At 40.0% G+C, this 18,105-nt stretch overlaps 2 protein-coding genes across 7 annotated transcripts in view; one reads left to right on the top strand and one right to left on the bottom strand.

Moving 5' to 3' along the window:
- Cmss1 (cms1 ribosomal small subunit homolog) overlaps positions 1–18,105 on the top strand; it is a 314,697-nt gene that overhangs the window by 38,759 nt on the left and 257,833 nt on the right. The gene's annotated exons all lie outside the window — the stretch shown is intronic.
- Positions 1–18,105, bottom strand: part of Filip1l (filamin A interacting protein 1 like) — a 253,915-nt gene that overhangs the window by 33,562 nt on the left and 202,248 nt on the right. Inside the window, exon 1 of one of the 6 annotated variants that reach the window (XM_042259448.2) lies at positions 11,489–11,628. The exons of 2 other annotated variants lie outside the window; for them this stretch is intronic. The gene's annotated coding sequence lies outside the window, so the exon portion shown is untranslated. Of the gene's footprint in view, positions 1–11,488; positions 11,629–18,105 lie in introns of those variants that run through there. 3 more of the 6 variants (XM_076549063.1, XM_042259447.2, XM_076549062.1) reach the window with 3 other exon arrangements.

Genomic DNA, 18,105 nt, shown 5'->3' with positions numbered 1-18,105 from the left:
TTCCTTTGCTCTTTGCTGCCTCTGTTTGGGGTTTCTCCTTGTGAGGTCCTGGACTCTCACCTTAACTAGTCCCATCTACTATACCATCTACTGCTTATTTATTTGCTTATTCCTTAGAATATAAACTTCATGGACTAGAGAGATGGGTTAATGCTTAATACTCTGGCTGCTCTTTCTGAGGATCCAGGTTGAATTCCCAGCACCCACATGATGGTTTACCTAGAGTTATCTGTGCCTCCAGTTTCAGGGGATCTGACACCTCTTCTAGCCTCTGTGCTCATACGCCATGCATGTGGTGCACAGATATACATGCAGGCAAAACACTCATACACAAAAAATAAAACTAAAAATAGAATATAACCTTTATAGGTGGAGGTGTGTATATGTATCTTCCCATGCATGCCCATTTATTTAGTAATTGGCCAATCACTGGTGTCGGTTACATTCATTGTTTTATTTCCACCTTGAAAACAGTGCATAGTACTTACTTGGTATTCAGTAAATATTTGATCAAATACCTATTCTACTTTTATATCGAGTACAATATTAGGGAGTTAGGGGACAAGTATAAATAGCAGACACATAGTAGTCCCTCTCTATAGTGTGGAAATAATAGAAATGGTTGAACAATTGTTTTATACCATATACCATGCTATTCCTGGAAACACAGATGCAGAGTCATTGTCTTTATTTTATAAATCAGAGCTCACTCAGGCTCAGAAAAGTCAAGTAATTTGTTAGAGGTCCAGCTTATAATTCATAGACCCAGAATGCTAATATAATTGATGTTCTTTAATTGCTATTCTCCTCACTAAGATAAATGTTTACATATCTACCACATGTATCTTGTTCGTGATCCTCACTGTGAATCTGCGTGCTAGAATAGTCTGTCTGTTAAAGACAGAAAGTCACTACTACTAGCCATCCATTTTCCATTTTCTATAAGTTGATGGCTACTTTCAACCTTGGTCATGAGACATTAACAAATATTCTCTTCATCTTTGTAATAATATAGCAAGTTTAGTCATTCAGCATAAATTTGTAATTATTTTTGGATGGTTTTAAAAATTGTCACTTTGCCAGTAATAACATCCCACAATCCCTAGAGGAGGTGAATATGTCATTAATACCATTTCCATAGAACATTTCAAGGAACTTAAAGTTCTCGGAAAATATTTTTAACAGACAGCATTTTCTCAGACAGACTTGAAGGGCATAATAACTGTATATCCTTAGAAATGTTTGTATTTTAGCTTGCTCACAATATTTATATGTACTTTTTTTTTTGGTTTTTCGAGACAGGGTTTCTCTGTGTAGCTTTGCGCCTTTCCTGGAACTCACTTGGTAGCCCAGGCTGGCCTCGAACTCACAGAGATCTGCCTGCCTCTGCCTCCTGAGTGCTGGGATTAAAGGCGTGCGCCACCACCGCCCAGCGTACTTTTCTTATTTAAAAAAAATCTATTTAGATGCTTTTGTATCTTAGATTGAGGAAGTAGAAATGGATTTCTAGAAAAGCATTCTGGAGTAGGTATTAAAATTTTTAAAAAGCTCATTGATTTCCCCCCCTCCCCCTTTAACCTTTCTAGGCCTTGTTATTTTCATTCAGATATTACAAATATGTATTTTGGAAGATTAGTATAATTATTTTCTCTTAGCACTCATCTATGCAGTTGGCTTTGTTTCCTTTGTTCTATTTTTTTTTAAAAAAAATAATTGTAAGGAATATATTCTTTTCTAGATGTTTTTGTACACACCTCCAAAACCATAACCCTAATATTATTAAGCCTCTTTTCCTTCCTTCCTTCCTTCCTTCCTTCCTTCCTTCCTTCCTTCCTTCCTTCCTTCCTTCCTTCCTTCCTCCCTCCCTCCCTCCCTCCCTCCCTTCCTTCCTTCCATCTATCCTTTCTTCCTTCCTCCTTCCTTCTTTTACTCACTTCCTTTTTGGTCCCTCCTCCTTCTCTCCTTATTCTCTCATTCTTCATTTCTCTTTCTAAAGGCTGTTGGCTTTCTTACATGGATTTATTGGTGTTAAAACACCCAAGCGAGAACCAGTTGTTTGAGAGGGATGAGTTCACTGGTTTTTACCTCCTAGTAGCCGGGCTTTCCCTACAGAGGCAGTGGCTAACATGGTATGCTTGGGAAACCAAACATTTCCAAACTTGTTTGAGGGAAATTCAAACTTCAGAAATTTTAAAACCACAACAACAGAGGCTTATGATTTACTGTGACTACTGAAATCACACAGTTTGGCATAGAAACTGGGTAGATAAGAATACCAAGTGTGTAAAATGGGAAACATTTTAATTCTTAGAGAGGACTTGGGTTTGTTTGTTTGGTTGGTTGGTTTGGTTTCATTCTTCATTTTAACTGTCGTAATTTAGGGAAACGGGATCATTTAATACATTTAATAGTATTTTGAGGGTAGAGTAGTTGAAGAATGTAGCCTAATTTTTTTAAGCAAACTCATTACAGACCACAGCAGGCATCCTCCATCTGCCCTTACCAACTTTTCTTAGTTTTTGAGGACCTAAGGATTGGTTTATGACTTTGGAAAGCTGGAGTTTGAGCCATATGTAAAATCTAATTACAGACAGGCAGGAAAAGTTTGTGGTGTTTTGTTTGTTTGTTTGTTTGTTTGTTTTTTCTTTTCTAAAATATATTGGAGCAAGCTGACTAATGTCTTGTGGTCTTATTTTGTATATCATTTTGCATTCATTTTAAAAATTAAAACTTTAGGCATCAGAGACTTAGCTCCTCCCTGACCAATAGTCCACAGCAGTTTGGGTTATATTTTCATCTTCTGCCTTTTCTGAGCCTTTAGAACCCCCGGATGTGTATGTATCGGGCTGCAGTCTGAATTCAGGCTCATGGCATGAATGTGTGCTGTACCGTAGGGACTTCCGTCAAGATGTCATGATGAGCAATCATTCTCCAGCACACATGACAGCACCCCAATGCCCCACTTCTCTTGGCTGATTCTCCCTTGTGTTCTTCCCTCAGCAAAATGGTAGCCATTTTAGTTATGGTTATCTCTGTAAGGAACTGGTCTATTTACGCCCAAGTTAAAGAGAAGTTTCTAAGTGTATTTCATCTCTTTGCTGTATGAATACCCATCCCTAAAATTATAGTCTACATCAATTTTTAATTTTAAGAGCAGGCAAACTATTTCATGTTTTCATTAGTTAAAAAGCTATTGAAGGGAAAAAAAGCAAAATCTGAGTTTGCAGGCAGTGGAAAAACCAATTTTAATAAGCCATATTTCCAATAGGCAGGAAGTGCTGGACCAGAATCCTCCCCTGACTTACTGCTGGGCCTTCTCTCACCTGCCTCCCACCGCCCCAGAAGCAGGAAGAAAGCGGTTCATGACTAAGATCTGGAAAGTCTTGGACTCCTCAGACCTCAGTTCCACAGAAGGAAAGCCTCTGCAGCCTTTAGAATTTTTTTCCTTCCTTTCCTGTTTAATGTTGTACACAAGTTAATGTGTCAAGAGGGTGTATGGCTCATCAAGCCTTAGTGGCTTGTAACTATATAACCTTACATGGAATTTCATGACATTCAGATTTTTGTTTCTTTCCATACAAAGTATTTGTTGTAGTCAAAGTTACAGGTGTAGCTAAAAGGCAAAGAAGCAAATCTTCATGTTCTGATATTTAAAATGTCACGCTAAATTGCAAATACGTGAGACTGAGAAATGAACCCCCAAGGAGAGACACCTAGACTCTTAGTATCCTAAGAGAAAACATGATTGTCTGTGCCCAGGATCTGACCAGAAGCTTTAGCCAAGTTCTCATTTGCGTGCCTCTAAAGTGTGGTGGTGGAGCTTTAAGATTAAGCAGGGTCCAGGCTAGCTTTCCAGCCTTTTGTGTTGCCCACTCTCCTCCATACTTTAAGAGCTCAGTAATCCAGTCTTACTTCAAGTGACAAGACACCTTAGGAAAGCTGTGGTTTGTTTCATGGGGAGAGAGTGCCTTCCAGCAGGGGAATCAGAATTCATTAATCAGGGAGTCCTTCAGAGTGGCTGAGGTTAGGTCAGAAATAGATTTCTCTAGTAAGCTGAGTCCTTGACTTTATTGCTGGGTGCCAGAGAACCTGAGCTCCTCTGGGCTGCATCTTACGATGCCTTTCCTGGGACCTGAGGCAAGGCCTGTATCTCAGCCTGGTGGAAGCTAATAGTAAGCCTAGCCAAGTAGGGAACATGACCCTTGTAGGACACTGGGCATAACTCAGTGATAGACAGCATCTGCTGAACCTCTGCTCTAGGGGTTATGCCAGTTGCCTCCTCCTCACACAGAATCCCTTCACCTTAAACACTAAAATCCTTTATGTCGTCTTCCTGTCCATGGAGTCCAGGTTGTTGTGAGGGCCAACTATTGGGTTAGTTAATTGGTGTGTGTGTGTGTGTGTGTGTGTGTGTGTGTGTGTGTGTGTTACTGGTTTTAGACTTTTGTTTTTAAATTTTACTTTAGGCTCTTTTTAATAGTAGTCTTACAGGGAATAAACCCAACATCTTTGCAGTGTTCTACTCAGAAGTCCATTGATATTTGCCTTTTTGTGAACAGTTCTTTCATTTGTCTTACCCTGGCTTACTTCTGTTCTACAGTCTTCACAGCCCTTAGTTTTATGACATCTATTCATGCCTTGTACTGCTTTCTAATTTGTTTTAATATAGTGTTTGCTCTTAAAGGATTGATGCTTCTCTACCCTTCACTTATGTTTGAACTCTGTATACTCAAGAAGAAACATTTTTTCGGACTATATATACCCCTCTTGGGATGAGTGGACGAAAGGTCTCATTAGAGCAAAGAAACAGTTTCATTGCTCTTGTCCCTATCACTTCTCCCTTTACTGTGAGGTGAGGAAGACTTGGAGGCAAAGTTAGCTAAGTCCAGATAGGATAAATTGGTCAGAAAGCCTTATTGTTACCTTTGGTTCTTTGTATGTATCTTCTACCTAGTGTGTTAATGAGACTGTAAGAAGAATCTTTCAGGGTCTAATGTGGGGAGAGATGAATGGAACCACAAATTTCCTTGACAAAGCTGTCACCTCTATTTGGTAGGTGACATACTGTGACATACTCTATTTGATAGGTCCCCATAGTACTGCATAAACATGTATGCCTAATGTTTATATATGTATAAACATATACAAATGTTTATATACTTATAAACATATAACATATAAACATATAATATATAAACATGTGCTTATAATTTATTATTATATATTAGAATGTTTTTATATTTTTATAATGCCTCCCATCTCCCCTGAGCATGATATGCTACTTCAAACATGATATGTTGAGTGTTTATACTGATGCTGAATGAAACAATACTATTTTTCAAAGATAATCTTCCCTTTAACTAAAATGGATTCATTTCCCACAAATTCCAGGATGTTTCACTCTCCTTTGCTCTTCCCAATTAGCAGAGTAACAAGCTAAGGCCAAGCGACTTAGACAGCATCTCTGCATTCCTTTGGGTTCGGCAAAAAACCAGGACATTTCCCATGTGCTCCTGGGTTTAGCAGTTCTTCAAGTTTAACAGTTACAGACAGTCGTTCCAACTGCAATGAATATTGTACATTCCTCATATTTTTGTTTTTATTTGCATTAAAAAAATTTTAAAGAAGGGAAAAAATGTAGTTCAACTTTAAACTTTTGTTCCCAGACTAATGAGCCATGGGACACAATAAATCAGGCAGTTTTGCTTCTGTCAAAGCAGCCTAACTTGAAGGACTGCCCTCATCTCTGAGGCTGCTCTAAAAGATTTGGAGCTCTTGTAGGACCAGTGCCCTTATGTTAGGCTGACCCACAGTTTCTTCAACTGATCTGTTTGTAATGACGATCAATACCATGAATTTTTATATAGACTCTCTACTTGATCAGAATTCCTATAAAGACTGTTTCCCACTATTCAGGCTTTTCCCAAATACTGAGATACTCGGGTAGATGACATCCTCCCTTTTATGAGGTTTGGAGAAAACAAGGGAACAAGAGACTGACCCAGTGAATGAATGGCAGAGCCCATTATTCTTACTCTAGCTTCACCATTGAGACAGTACAGTTTGTCTGGGCCAGTAGTGTCACCAGGAAGCAAGCTTAGCAATGAACTGTATTCTGTTTAATTTTTTGGTGGGTAGGAGGCTGCTGAGGTAGAGTCTCTGTCCACACTGGCCTTGAACCAGTTCTTTAACCAAGGATGACCTGACTGTCCTTACTATCTTCCAAGTATTGGGATCAAAAGTATGCACCTACCACACCAGGCTCTATTTTTTTTTTTAAATCCAATATTGCTTAATTTTTTAAACAGCTAATCTCTGTGACCTACAGTGTTTCATTTAGTACACTGGAAAGCAGAGCTGGAACCAAGGACCACTGAACCTTATGTGTAAGAGGCACTGATGATCCTATTGTCATCAGTTCAGAGCTAGTCAGGGCTCAGAGGCTAGTGACATGGTATGGTGTGTGGTGAACTTACTTGCTGTACCTGTCAGTCTGTCTTACTCTTAGCATAGTTTGCTGGCTATTGCTGAAACAAGATTTAAGACCTACACTGGATTCAGAGTTGGCAAAGAAGTTGCCTAACTTTGGAATTAGAAGATACCTCTCATGGAAATTTAGATATAGAAAGTACACATAGAAAATTTGGAGTCAAAGTCTAAAGGAAAGATGGTATGCTCCTTTCCAGTTCCTTGGAGAGTGAGTTATTTGAGCTCATGCCTGCATTTTGTAGGCCCTCAGCTGAGGCATGAGAGTAGACATTCAGAGGAATCTATCCTTCATTAAGGACAAAACCACTGTACTGTGCTGGCTCTTTCATGCCCTACGGCAGTTCACCTGGTGCTCTTTCACCACTTTCAATCTCATTATTTTGGGGGAGGGAGTAAGGGAGACATGGAGAGATGGGCTGAGAGCTAAGAGGCATTTGACTTGGTCTCTGTACACAAGCTGCCTGGGACAGTAAGTTCAAAGCAGATTCACTGCCTTGGCTTGATCTGACTCTGATTTGTTTTCTGGCTCTTTTATTTGTAAGTCAGTTCTGTGGTTAATTCAAGTAGTGGCAAAGATTTGTTTGGGACTTGTGATGAAAATGTAGAAGGGCCCTTCCTCAGCCCATCACTGGCAGAGTATACTTCCTTCTCAGATCAGAAGCTTCTGGGTTGTAGATCATTTATCCGTACATTTATGTAATATCCTTGTCCTAATGACACATAGTAACAGCAGCTAGATACTGTCCTAGATGCTAGGGAGAAAGCTGGTTCTGAAAGCGATCCGGAAGTAGTTTATAATCCCAGATACAGACAATAAACTAATTAATGTGTGATATAATGTCACAATGCATGGTGTGAGGGTAAAGGAAGTGAGGTATCACTAGCTGCAAACAGCCTTCAAAGGTGACTTTCCTGCATTTTATGGACGGAATGTTGTGAAAGAATGAAGTCTCTGATTTTTGAAAGAGGGCTTCTTGATAGCTAAGGAGGTTGGTGTAGTAGAAAGTGTTTGAACTAACGAAGTCATCTGTAGTGATCAAAATGATGTAAGCACACATTCTTTCCACAACACCTCTCATGTTCAAATAAAGAGTGGGCATTGCCATCCAGATGGCCTGATTAAGTTGTACTGACTTCATCTCCCTCCTTTCCTTTGTTCTCTTCTTACTTATTACTGAAAACATACCCACCTATTCTGTTAATGAATTTTATGTCTGAATTACCACATACAGTACCAAGGCTACTTCTGAGGTCTGTTTGTTTGTCTTTGGAGCACCAATTGAAGGAGAAATCAATAGTGGGCTATAGTCCAAGCGTGGAGGAGTCTTGGCTCTGCCTGAGTTGCTCAGCATTGCTGGTGTAGGTCACACTGGATATCAGTGTCTTTATAACGTCAGGCACCTGCATCAGATGGCCACTGCCACTTGCAGCTGTGAAGTTCCACTGGCATTCTTTGCTGTGTTAGCTGGCAGTGTGCACATGCACGCTGAGGTATCCCTTTGTCCGTTTAGAACTTAATAAGGCCTGTCTTAAATGCATACCTGTGGAGCTGAGTGTTTGCTATTCTGCTGTAATATGTTCTGTCCCTTGCTGATAACTGGCCTTTGGACTAGAATAAGAAATTACAAATAGAAACAAGAAATTGGATGTGTGTGTTTGCACCTGTCTGTCCCAGTGATCACTTACCTGTCTCTTCTACATACCTCCCTACTCCTCTCTTGTGCAAACATTCCTTAACTTTGTCATCCTAAAATAATAATTGTGTCCTTAAGACGAAGACTTATTTGGGAACCAGTTGAGCATAGGAATGTGAGGATGGTTAGTGAGAGAGAATACTGCTAATGTGTTCTTTCCTGTTCTTGAACTCAGAATTACAACTGCTGCGATCCTATCTTAATGTGCTGAAACACACAGTCGTGAAAAGGAGGGGTTCGTCTCGTGGCCTGAAAGAGTTTGCTTGGCAAGCCCCCTCGGCTTTGTTTGCCCAGCTCTCCCAGTCAGAGGCACTGTTAGTGCAGATTAATAAGGGGAAGAGAATCTCAGCTTGTTTCTTAATGACAGAGATGGGTGCGGAAGTGTTTACAGCAATCACTTAACCTCACAGAAGGATTCAAGACAAAGGTCACACGCATCTCACTAATAGTCTCTGCTGTATACATCAAACTTAAATGATTAGGTTGGTGGCTCAGAAACATCATAGTGATGGCAGAAGCAGCCATAGGAATGATGCTTTGAACATTTGTGGTGCTGGCTACAGATGCAATCTTCTTTAAAGATTATCTAAACAAAATTCACAAAAACTAAGCAATCAGTTGAAAGTGAAGTGAAATTCATAGCCTACCACAAATTATGCAAATCTAAGATAACTTGAAACTAATCATATGCCCGAGAGGATAAGGTGTAGGGTATGCTAGATTTTTCAAAGATAATTATTGGCTGTGTGAACAACAGATGGTACCTTTTAGGCCCCAATGGAGGCTGAGACTAATATTGCTTTCTGTTCTGATTAGTACTCCACAATGTGCAGTCCCTTCCTTTTCCATCCTCCTTTTAAGAAGACCTATATATTTTTTTCCTATTTACCTTATAAAAATCTACAAAGAATTAGTGAAAATTTATTCTTCCCCAATTCTCACTTTTTAGACTTCAAAATCTGTTTATTACCAGAGATACTCCTCCTCCCAACCCCCCACCCCCGCAGAGGGAACAGAACAGAGAATCTTCAAATGAAATCCATAGTGTGTGTGTGTGTGTGTGTGTGTGTGTGTGTGTGTGTGTGTGTGTTGACTTTCCCATCAACTATTACAAGAAAACTGGAAAATGAAGGCAAATACTTGATTATGTTTTCATATTGGCCATTATTACAGTCTATCAACAACAGCATTAGGAAAATACAACAGAAACCCTGTGGTTAACAGTTAAGGTTAATTGCCATAATAGGGGAAATTAACTTAGTAAGCCTAAGACTGCAGTGTGCTTTATTTGAAGATTGTCCTAAGAACTGGAAATGCTCACCTAGACAGTCCACTCTGAGATAGCATAGCCATGATAAATTTGGTTTAACTTTCAGTTTTAAGGAGGGCTTAATAAGTACTTTAAAGCATGCTTAAAAGTTAGTATGCCCGGAAAGAAATGTACTATTAAAAAGTATGTTATGGAAATGTTTTAAAAAATTGATGTTTCTGTACTTAAAGGCAGACTCTGGGAAACACAGCTCTAAGGGCTTTGACAGAGGTTATGATTTTCAGCAATTGAGCTATAGATTATGTTACAGACAGTACTTGGGTATAGCTGAAACAGTCATTGATGGTATCTGTTTCCTTCCTCTACTACTTTAGAAAATGCAAAATACCTTTTCCCCAAGACAGGACTTTTTCAGCTTACAATCACTGTCTATAAAAACAAACAAAACCTCCTGTCTTCTGTTACATTCTGAACATCTTCACAGTGACCTGGCTGATGGCCGGCCCCTCTCTTCATGATGAGAGACTCCCCGGAGACTGAAATAATAGTCTGGAGGAATCTTACTTTTTAGTACTAACTTGCAGTTTATTCTATAGCCTATCTTCAGACCCAATAACATGTAATTTTTCTTTAGAAAAACTAGCCGTTTACTTCCCTAAATAAAACTAACACACACACACACACACACACACACACACACACACACACACACACACACAACAAACCCTCATAGGCAGCAAAAATAGTTTGTGATATACTTTTAAAACTGAACTACAAGAATTGCTAAAAACAGTTCTCAATTTTGTTTATATTAAAAATACTGTTTCAATTTTAAATCTCATATCTAACTTTCCTCTCACTGACAAATACAAATAAAATATACATTTGTACCTCAGAATGGTTGTTCATTTCTGTTAAACATTCAAACAGTAGCTAATATGTCTTTCCAATGCCAACAATATTAAAGCACTTTCATTCTTTCAGAGTAAGTTAACAGAAATGGTAGCCCAAGTGAGCTCGAAATTGTGCAAACTTGGAAAACAGAGGCTATTTAAAAGGGGAAATGATTCTTTCGGTTCCTAGTTTTTTTTTTTTCACGCTGTGTGTTCAGATCAGATAAAGGTGGAGAAGTCATTTCCTACCTCCTCTTCTAGTGTGCTAAACTTGACATTTTAAAAATCCCACTGCTGATCTTTATTTTGAAAGGTAAAATAAAATATGTAGCTTTTCAGTATCTGCCAAGTGTTCATTTCTACTGTAAGCCTTTATTAATAGCAATAGCCTTTTCAGGTTTAGGTGTAATCATGGTTAAAAGTGTCAGTGATTAAGATTATTTTTTAGATGCTACCTTCAAAATTAGGCTTTAAAATACATATTATCTGGAATATGAACAGAGGATAGCTTAGTCTTTTAAATGCAGATCGTCCTCCACAAAGTAGAGTTGAAGTAGAAAGAACTAGAAAAGGAACAACTTCCTGGTACAAATGGACATGCATTTGAGCCAGAATAGTAAAAGTTTTTTGTATCATCAAAAAGTTATTTTAAAGTTAGTTAGCTACATCCTAATTCCAATTGTATTTCCGTTTTAAAAAATATTTGTTATATTAAGATTTCTAAGGAAAAAGAAAAGGCTGGCGCTAACAAATCCAATCCCATGTGGCATGATTTCGCACTCCGCTCTTCCAAGAGCTGAAAAAGTTTAAGTCGTGAGGAGATAAGATACTGGAGTAGAGCTGTTACAATGGAAGTCCCCAGCCCTAGATTTCTCAGGACCGGTAGCTACTTGGGACGCCCATGGGATCCCTACCCCTCTACCTCCCATCTAAACTTCAGTCGCAAGTCTTCTCCCGGCCGGCAAGAACTTTGAAGTTCTTGAATTGGAAAAGGGCTTGAAGCTGGCAGTCATTGAGTGCGCTCTGCGAAACCTGCCCGCCGCTCTGAAGCTGAGCCGGTGCTGAGCGCGACGCACACACTTGCCCCTGGCTCGGGGGCGGTGGCCGTGCGGGAGCCGAAGCTGCGGCTCTCTCGGGCTTACCTGAGCTGCGGGCGCCGGGCCGGGCCGGGCGGGGCGGCGAACCGGGCCGCGGTTGCGCTGCGAGCGGCTGTGCGCGCTCCGGGAGCCTCCCGAACAATGCGAGCGGGACGCCGAGCGCGCCCGGCCTAGGGGCGTTACGTCACCGCTCAGCCTTATAAGGCGCGCGGCATGTGCGGCCGGCCGGGCGGCGGGGCCGTGACAGCCCGGAGCCTCGCAGACCCCGGCGGCGTGTGCAAGGTCCGTCCCTGGCTCCCCGTGCGGGCACAGGCGCTGAGCTGACCCCCGCGCGCTCTCCTGCCAGGCTGCCCAAGGCCTTGGGGGTCAAGGTCGACCCTCCTCCTACTGGGTCTCACAACTAAAGTTGCCGCTTTAAATTCTTAAATACACATCCTGATTCTTGTGTAAACTTTTTAAATTGTGTTACATTTGTTTTGGGGGTCCTGGGGGGTGGGCAGGAGAGGAAAAGGAGAAGTCGGGGTTTGGGAACTTGTAGACTTAAAGCCTCTTTTCTCTTTGTAGAGAGTAGGGGTCCTCAGAGGATAGTATTTTATTTCCTGATGATGTAACTACAAAACAATTCTTCAAGTGATGGGAAGGCCAGATGAAATCTTATTTTTTCTGTGTGTTTACTGAAAGAACCTCTTCTCTTTTCTGCATGCCTGTGTTTTAACGAAAGCAGTTAAAACTAATCAGATAGTTTGGCAGGGAAAATATTTTTAAAGAAGTTGAATGTTTTGTGCAGTACTTTCAGTACAATGTATAAAAATAGAACTTTAGAACCATTTTAATCTGTCTGCTCTCCTACCGACCAAATAAGACAAAAACTTAAAGACACAAGAAGGAAAACATTGGCCAAATCTGACTGGATTAAATCTGTTACCCTCTAATGTGGGACAGATTTCCTTGTATAGAAATCTTCCTTCTTGTGAGCGCTGACCTCCTACGTGCCTTGAACATCAGTAAGAGAAGTCCTGTCCCAAATCTATGAATCTGCAAAACAAATTAGAGATGTGACAGCCTTATTTGCAGGCTTCAGATGAGTAGTTTTGGTAGCTTGTGTCTATTTAAACCCCTTCTTAAATTACACTAAAACAGGGTTGCTTCCTAGTATGATGTACATGTCTGTAGAGTTATTGTTCCCATATGTTTGTCAAGCGGGAATAATGAATATGGGGTGCTTGTTTCTTTGAGGGGGGTGAGAGAGCTTAGGTGCCGAGTATCCAGTTAGTGATGTTGGGGGTGTGGCCCCCAAGTAAGCATGGGTCTCCCTGGAAAGCTGAGTCTCTTAATGAGAGCTGCCTTTCATACAGCAATTTAAAGACAAGTGAATGAACACACCATCTGAATTTAAAATTCATATTTGAATTTAGTATTTGCTTGGTAGTATTGTCTTGATACATTAGCTGTTGGTTTGTTAGCTTTGCTATTTTTCTGTATTTGAGAAGCACATTATGATCTTTTTAGTTTCTGTATGTGCCTCTACTTACTAAATATACCCATTGAGACAGTTATGCTTTTTCTATTTTAAATGAGATGAAGTGACTGGTGAAAGCTGCAGGACACATGAACTCACAGCATAAAACACTTATCCAGAAGTGAGCCGTTCATAGCTTGCTGGGCTTTTTTCCTTTGAATGAAAAATTTCCTAGGATTTGCCACTGCCACCTGTCTCCTCCTCACAGCTTAGCGCTCATGCTTCCCACTTATTTTCATTCTTTCGACTTCCTGTGTCCCCTGCGAAATTATTCCTCTTTCTCTGTAGTTCTGCTCTGAACATGGAGGAACTGAACAGATACAGGACTGGTCTACAGTTGCTGAAGCAAGACAAAAGAGAAGTAAGGCTTTATGCCTTACTTGGTGCCCTATTGCTCTTTGAGGCACTGGTCTCTGGCCCCTGTGATTCAGCTAATTTCCAACTAAGGTCATGGTATGTAAGCACTTTCTTCAGTAACCAGTAATAACCCTTGTTTGTTGAGCTTTTACATCATGCCAGAGGCCATCCTTTGAGTTTTCCATGCATAACATCATTTAATCTTTACAACACACTTTGAGATAGAATTATCCATACTTTTCAGATGAAGAAACATTCAGACCATAGTCTCTTGACCAAGGCTGCATAGTAATGAAAGTTAGGATGTAAGGACTTCAGCAATTTTTTACATAATCTCAGACTTAATTTTTTAGAGGTTTGCTCAGTGGCGTCTGTCATTGACAAAGGACTACTGTGATTTCCTTGAGATGTTTACAACTGTTTTTTACAGACACAGTGATGAACTAGGTAGGGAGCAAAGACTCACACAGTCTTTGTACATTTCGCATCAGTGCTACCCTAACTGTGCATTAAATAATCCTGTGGGCGTGTTCACTTTGGAGACATCATGGCTTTGTGTATGTGCCAGGACAGTTTTATAGGAGGTGGCGGCAACATGACACACTCTAATAAAATTAGAGCACCAGAGTGATAGTCTTACAGGTCAGAGTCCAACATTGTGAGAAATAGTCTTGCTCAGACACAGCAACCACCTGACTTGTATCTGCAAACTCCAGCCAGGCATTTGTGGTGCCTCATTGGCTCTCATGAGCTGATGAGTAGACATTCATTTCTTTCCCTCTTCCTAGGAGATTTCATCTTGAACTGTAGTTTTTGTTCCCTTCTTACATATATTACAAAAATAATTGAGATAGGACTACTGCACTTTAAAATTGGCTGAGAAAAATTTCACTGGTCTAGTTCCGGTTAGTTATCAGATGCTTCTCTTCATTCTACCATCATGAGTTTCCTATAAATAATCAAAACAACAAGTTAAAGTAAGGCCCCTTTCTACAATTAGTAATCTGCATTTGTGAACTAAATAAGCAGTTGGTTTGAGATGTTATTTAGCAAAGGAATGAAGAGCTTTCCTGCAGAGTTAATTACTTTCTAATGTGGAAAAAGATGTTTCTAGATAAAAAGGCCGAAGACCAGAAAGGATTAACTGCATTTAATCATGAAGATTACCTTTTTTTTTTTTTTTTTTTGAGACAGTCTTATGTAGCCCTGTCTCAAAGTTGCTGTGTAGCTGAGAATGATTGAACTGGCTGATCTCGTGCCTCTCCCTGCCTAGAATTATACACATGCACTGCTTTGCCGGGCTTATACCTCCTGCGTGCGAGGCAAGCACTTAACCACCTGAGCTGCACTACCAGTCTAAAATGTACTTCTTATATAGTCAACAGTAGTTGTCCACGGCTTAAATTCATGTGGTTCAAGCTAGTGAAGGTTATTGCAAGGATTATAACAACCCATGTCATTAATAAAGTCAGTCATTACTAGCCAAAAGCACAGTCTCATTCTATTTAATACAATTATTGTGCTGTTAAGCATGTCAAGTCAATTCCTCTTTGTGAGGTGACAGGTCTTATTTCTTAGATAATATTTCTCCTGCCCTCTGTTTTTTCTTTGTCATCAAGTGCTAGAGAATATGTGCTAGAGAAACAGTGATAAACTGAACTTTTTTCAGATGCCCACAGCTTACAGTGGTGATTCTTTATCCTAAATGGGTTAGTATATCTATGGGCTCTGTCTCAACCTATTAGGTAGCAGTCATATCTCTGGATATGATGTGTTTCCTTTTTGGCCCCTGACATAATACATGGGAAACACTACCCTCTCTTAACCATGATTTTGGTAACATTAAGTGGAAACAAACATGAAGTGTTAAAAGGTCTTACTAGAGTATATTGGTGTACTTCTGCTATTTTATCATTATTTATTGTTGTTAATGTCTTGTTATACCTAACTTATGAATTAAAATTTATCAGAGATGTATGTGCCTAAGAAAAACACTTTTGCAAAGTTCAGTATTACCCCGCTATCCTTAGCTTCGGGCATATGCAGAACATCTTGGAACTTCATTTCAAAGATCAGGGAGGATGGTTGTTAGGAACAAAGGAGAGCAGTAAGTTTCACGATGTATTTGGTCCAGATTGGTAACCTGAACAGAGGAGGGGCAGACTTGGGGGGCTCCGGGAGGCAAAGCTCGGGAGCCCTCTGTGGTGGTTTGAAAGAAAATGGCTCCCCAAGGGAGTGACACTATTAGGAGGTGTAGCTTTGTTAGAATAGGCATGGTCTTGTTAGAGGAACTGTGTCACTGTGGAGTGGGCTTTGAGATCTCATATATGCCTAAGATACCATGCAGTGAGACAGACCACTTCCTGTTGCCTGTGAGTCAAGATGTAAGAACTCTCAGCGTCTTCTCTAGGACCATGTCTGTTTGCGTGCTGCCTTGCTTCCCACCGTGATAATAGACTAAACCTCCGAAATGTAAGCGAGCCACCACAGTTAAAGGTTTTCCTTTCTAAGAGTTGCCGTGGTCCTATTGTTTCTTCACAGCAATAGAAACCCTAAGATGTCCTCTGTTGTTTTTGGTTAGAGTTGGATTGGCATCAATACCAGTGTGCTAGATTGGTGTTGTTATGCAGCCTTTGTGCAGAGCAGCTTTGCCCCTGAGTACCAAGAAACTGCCATTAGTGCTGTTAGTCCCCCTTGATCTTACACAAGAAAGCTGAGGAACTGAGCACTAGACAGGCAATGTAGACTTCCTTTCATTTCTTCCTGTTCTCTGGGTGACATCTGCCTGGTTTGGTGATGTGGATACCCCACAATTTCTTGTTCTAGGCAGCTGTTACTGTGCTCCAAGAGCCTAATGGCAGAAGTCAACAGATTGAACCTGGATATACATATAGACTAGTGACCCTAGATAAACATCTAGGCCCTCTCTGTGTAGCCTGTATTTGGGGGGTATCCATAGTCTTTGAATTTTCTAGAAGCCCTTTGATTATTTCTCATCATACTTCAGCTGACTTTGTCTAGAGCTGATGAGGCTGAGTGTGGGATGAGAAGTACTTTATTAGCGAATGGTGTTTTGTTTGTGTGGGGTGGAGAGGTAAAACTAATTTTAAGTAGTTCATTTTTATTTTCATTTTAAGATTAATGGTATCTTCATAATTTGAAAAGATAAAAAGTGAAGAAATTTTACACATAATTCTACTAGTGAATATTGCCAATTGTTTAATAATTCAATCTTTTCATACTGTGGTGTGTGTGTGTGTGTGTGTGTGTGTGTGTCTGTCTGTCTGTCTGTCTGTCTGTCTGAGTGTGATGTGTCTTTCTAAGCTTGTACATTTTAATCATGTTGGTTGCTTTTCTGTAGACGGTGGGTCACTTTAAAGCATATATTTACATATTCTTAATAGAATGGTCACAAAACCAGCTGCTTCCTGCCATCCCCACCATTGTGTGGCTTCGTTCTTCACATTACCGAATGAAGGAAAGATCTGTGTGGCACAGAGATCTCTTGTTCTGTTTTCCCATGTAATTCTATGAGATAGATGTGGTCTTCTCACGAGTAAGCATGCCAGGTAGGTGAGCAGAGTGGCTTGGAGAAAATGAAGCGGTATAAACATGATGTCACCATTGCATGGGAAGCAGGAAAAGCCTGCTATTTAGGTCCAATCCATTTGCTTATTTATTCTGACAAACATTTTGTGTTTCCTTGGCAACTAATAATAGTTTTGAGAAATTGTTGGACTCACAAGTATTACTGTAGGAGTAAAAAACCCTGGAATCACAGAAATTATAGACGGAAAAGCCCTATTAGTCTTCTTGTCTCTTGCCAGTACAGACTGTCCTCAGTGTTTTATCTAGTCTTTTTTTTAAAGGAACCTTGTCAAATAGATTATATCCCATGAATTAAGGAATATGTTTTTAAAGAAACTAATTTGACAGAGCTTTCCATGTAGATGTAGAACTTGTTATCAAGGAAAAATATTTGTGGAGAAAGAACAGCTCTTTTCTTGTACCCAGTTTGTACTTAATAATAAACTCCTAAAATAGGTAACTATGTAAGAGTCAGAAAATACCAGTATCACTTTGACCTTATTAGATTTTCTGCTATCTGCTGGACCTACTCTATACAATGAAGGAAGTATTTAAAAATATATTATGTTGCTGGTCAATGGTGGCACACACCTTTAATCTCAGCACTCAAGAGGCAGAGACGGGGAGATCTCTGACTCTGAAGGATGCATTTTAATTTCATTCTAAATATTTGAAAGTAGGATGCATGATTGCATATATAGTTATATAAGTAATAGCATCACAATCTAAGGAATAGCATCACAGCTATTTTCTCCTGAGCAGAATAAGCATTGGGAAGTCAACATATTTACTTATTTACTCATTTTATTTCATGTGTTAAGAGTTTGCCTCTAACAAGACCACATCTACTCCAACAAGGCCACACCTCCTAATTGTGCCACTCCCTTTGGGGGCCATTTTCTTTCAAACCACCACAGAGGGCTACAGAGCTTTGCCTCTCTGAGCCAATCAAGTCTGTCCCTACCCAGCTTGGTGCCTGTGAAGGTCAGAAGAGGGCATCATCCCCTTGGAGCTAGAGTTACAAATGATTATGAAATACCACATGGGTGCTGGGAATTTAACCCAGGATTATTTACCCTGTAAATTCTTCTTCTCATCTTAAATCCTAATATCTCAGGATCCCCAGTGTTTTAATCCTCTTCCAAAATTTTGTTTGTCTGTTTTTAAGCTTTGATGACACACTCCAAATTTGTTGTCA

Source organism: Peromyscus maniculatus, chromosome 12 (assembly GCF_049852395.1).
Source record: "Peromyscus maniculatus bairdii isolate BWxNUB_F1_BW_parent chromosome 12, HU_Pman_BW_mat_3.1, whole genome shotgun sequence".
Classification (NCBI taxonomy): domain Eukaryota; kingdom Metazoa; phylum Chordata; class Mammalia; order Rodentia; family Cricetidae; genus Peromyscus; species Peromyscus maniculatus.
The sequence above is the reverse complement of the archived record's forward strand: the minus strand, read 5'-3'. Positions and strand labels throughout refer to the sequence as shown.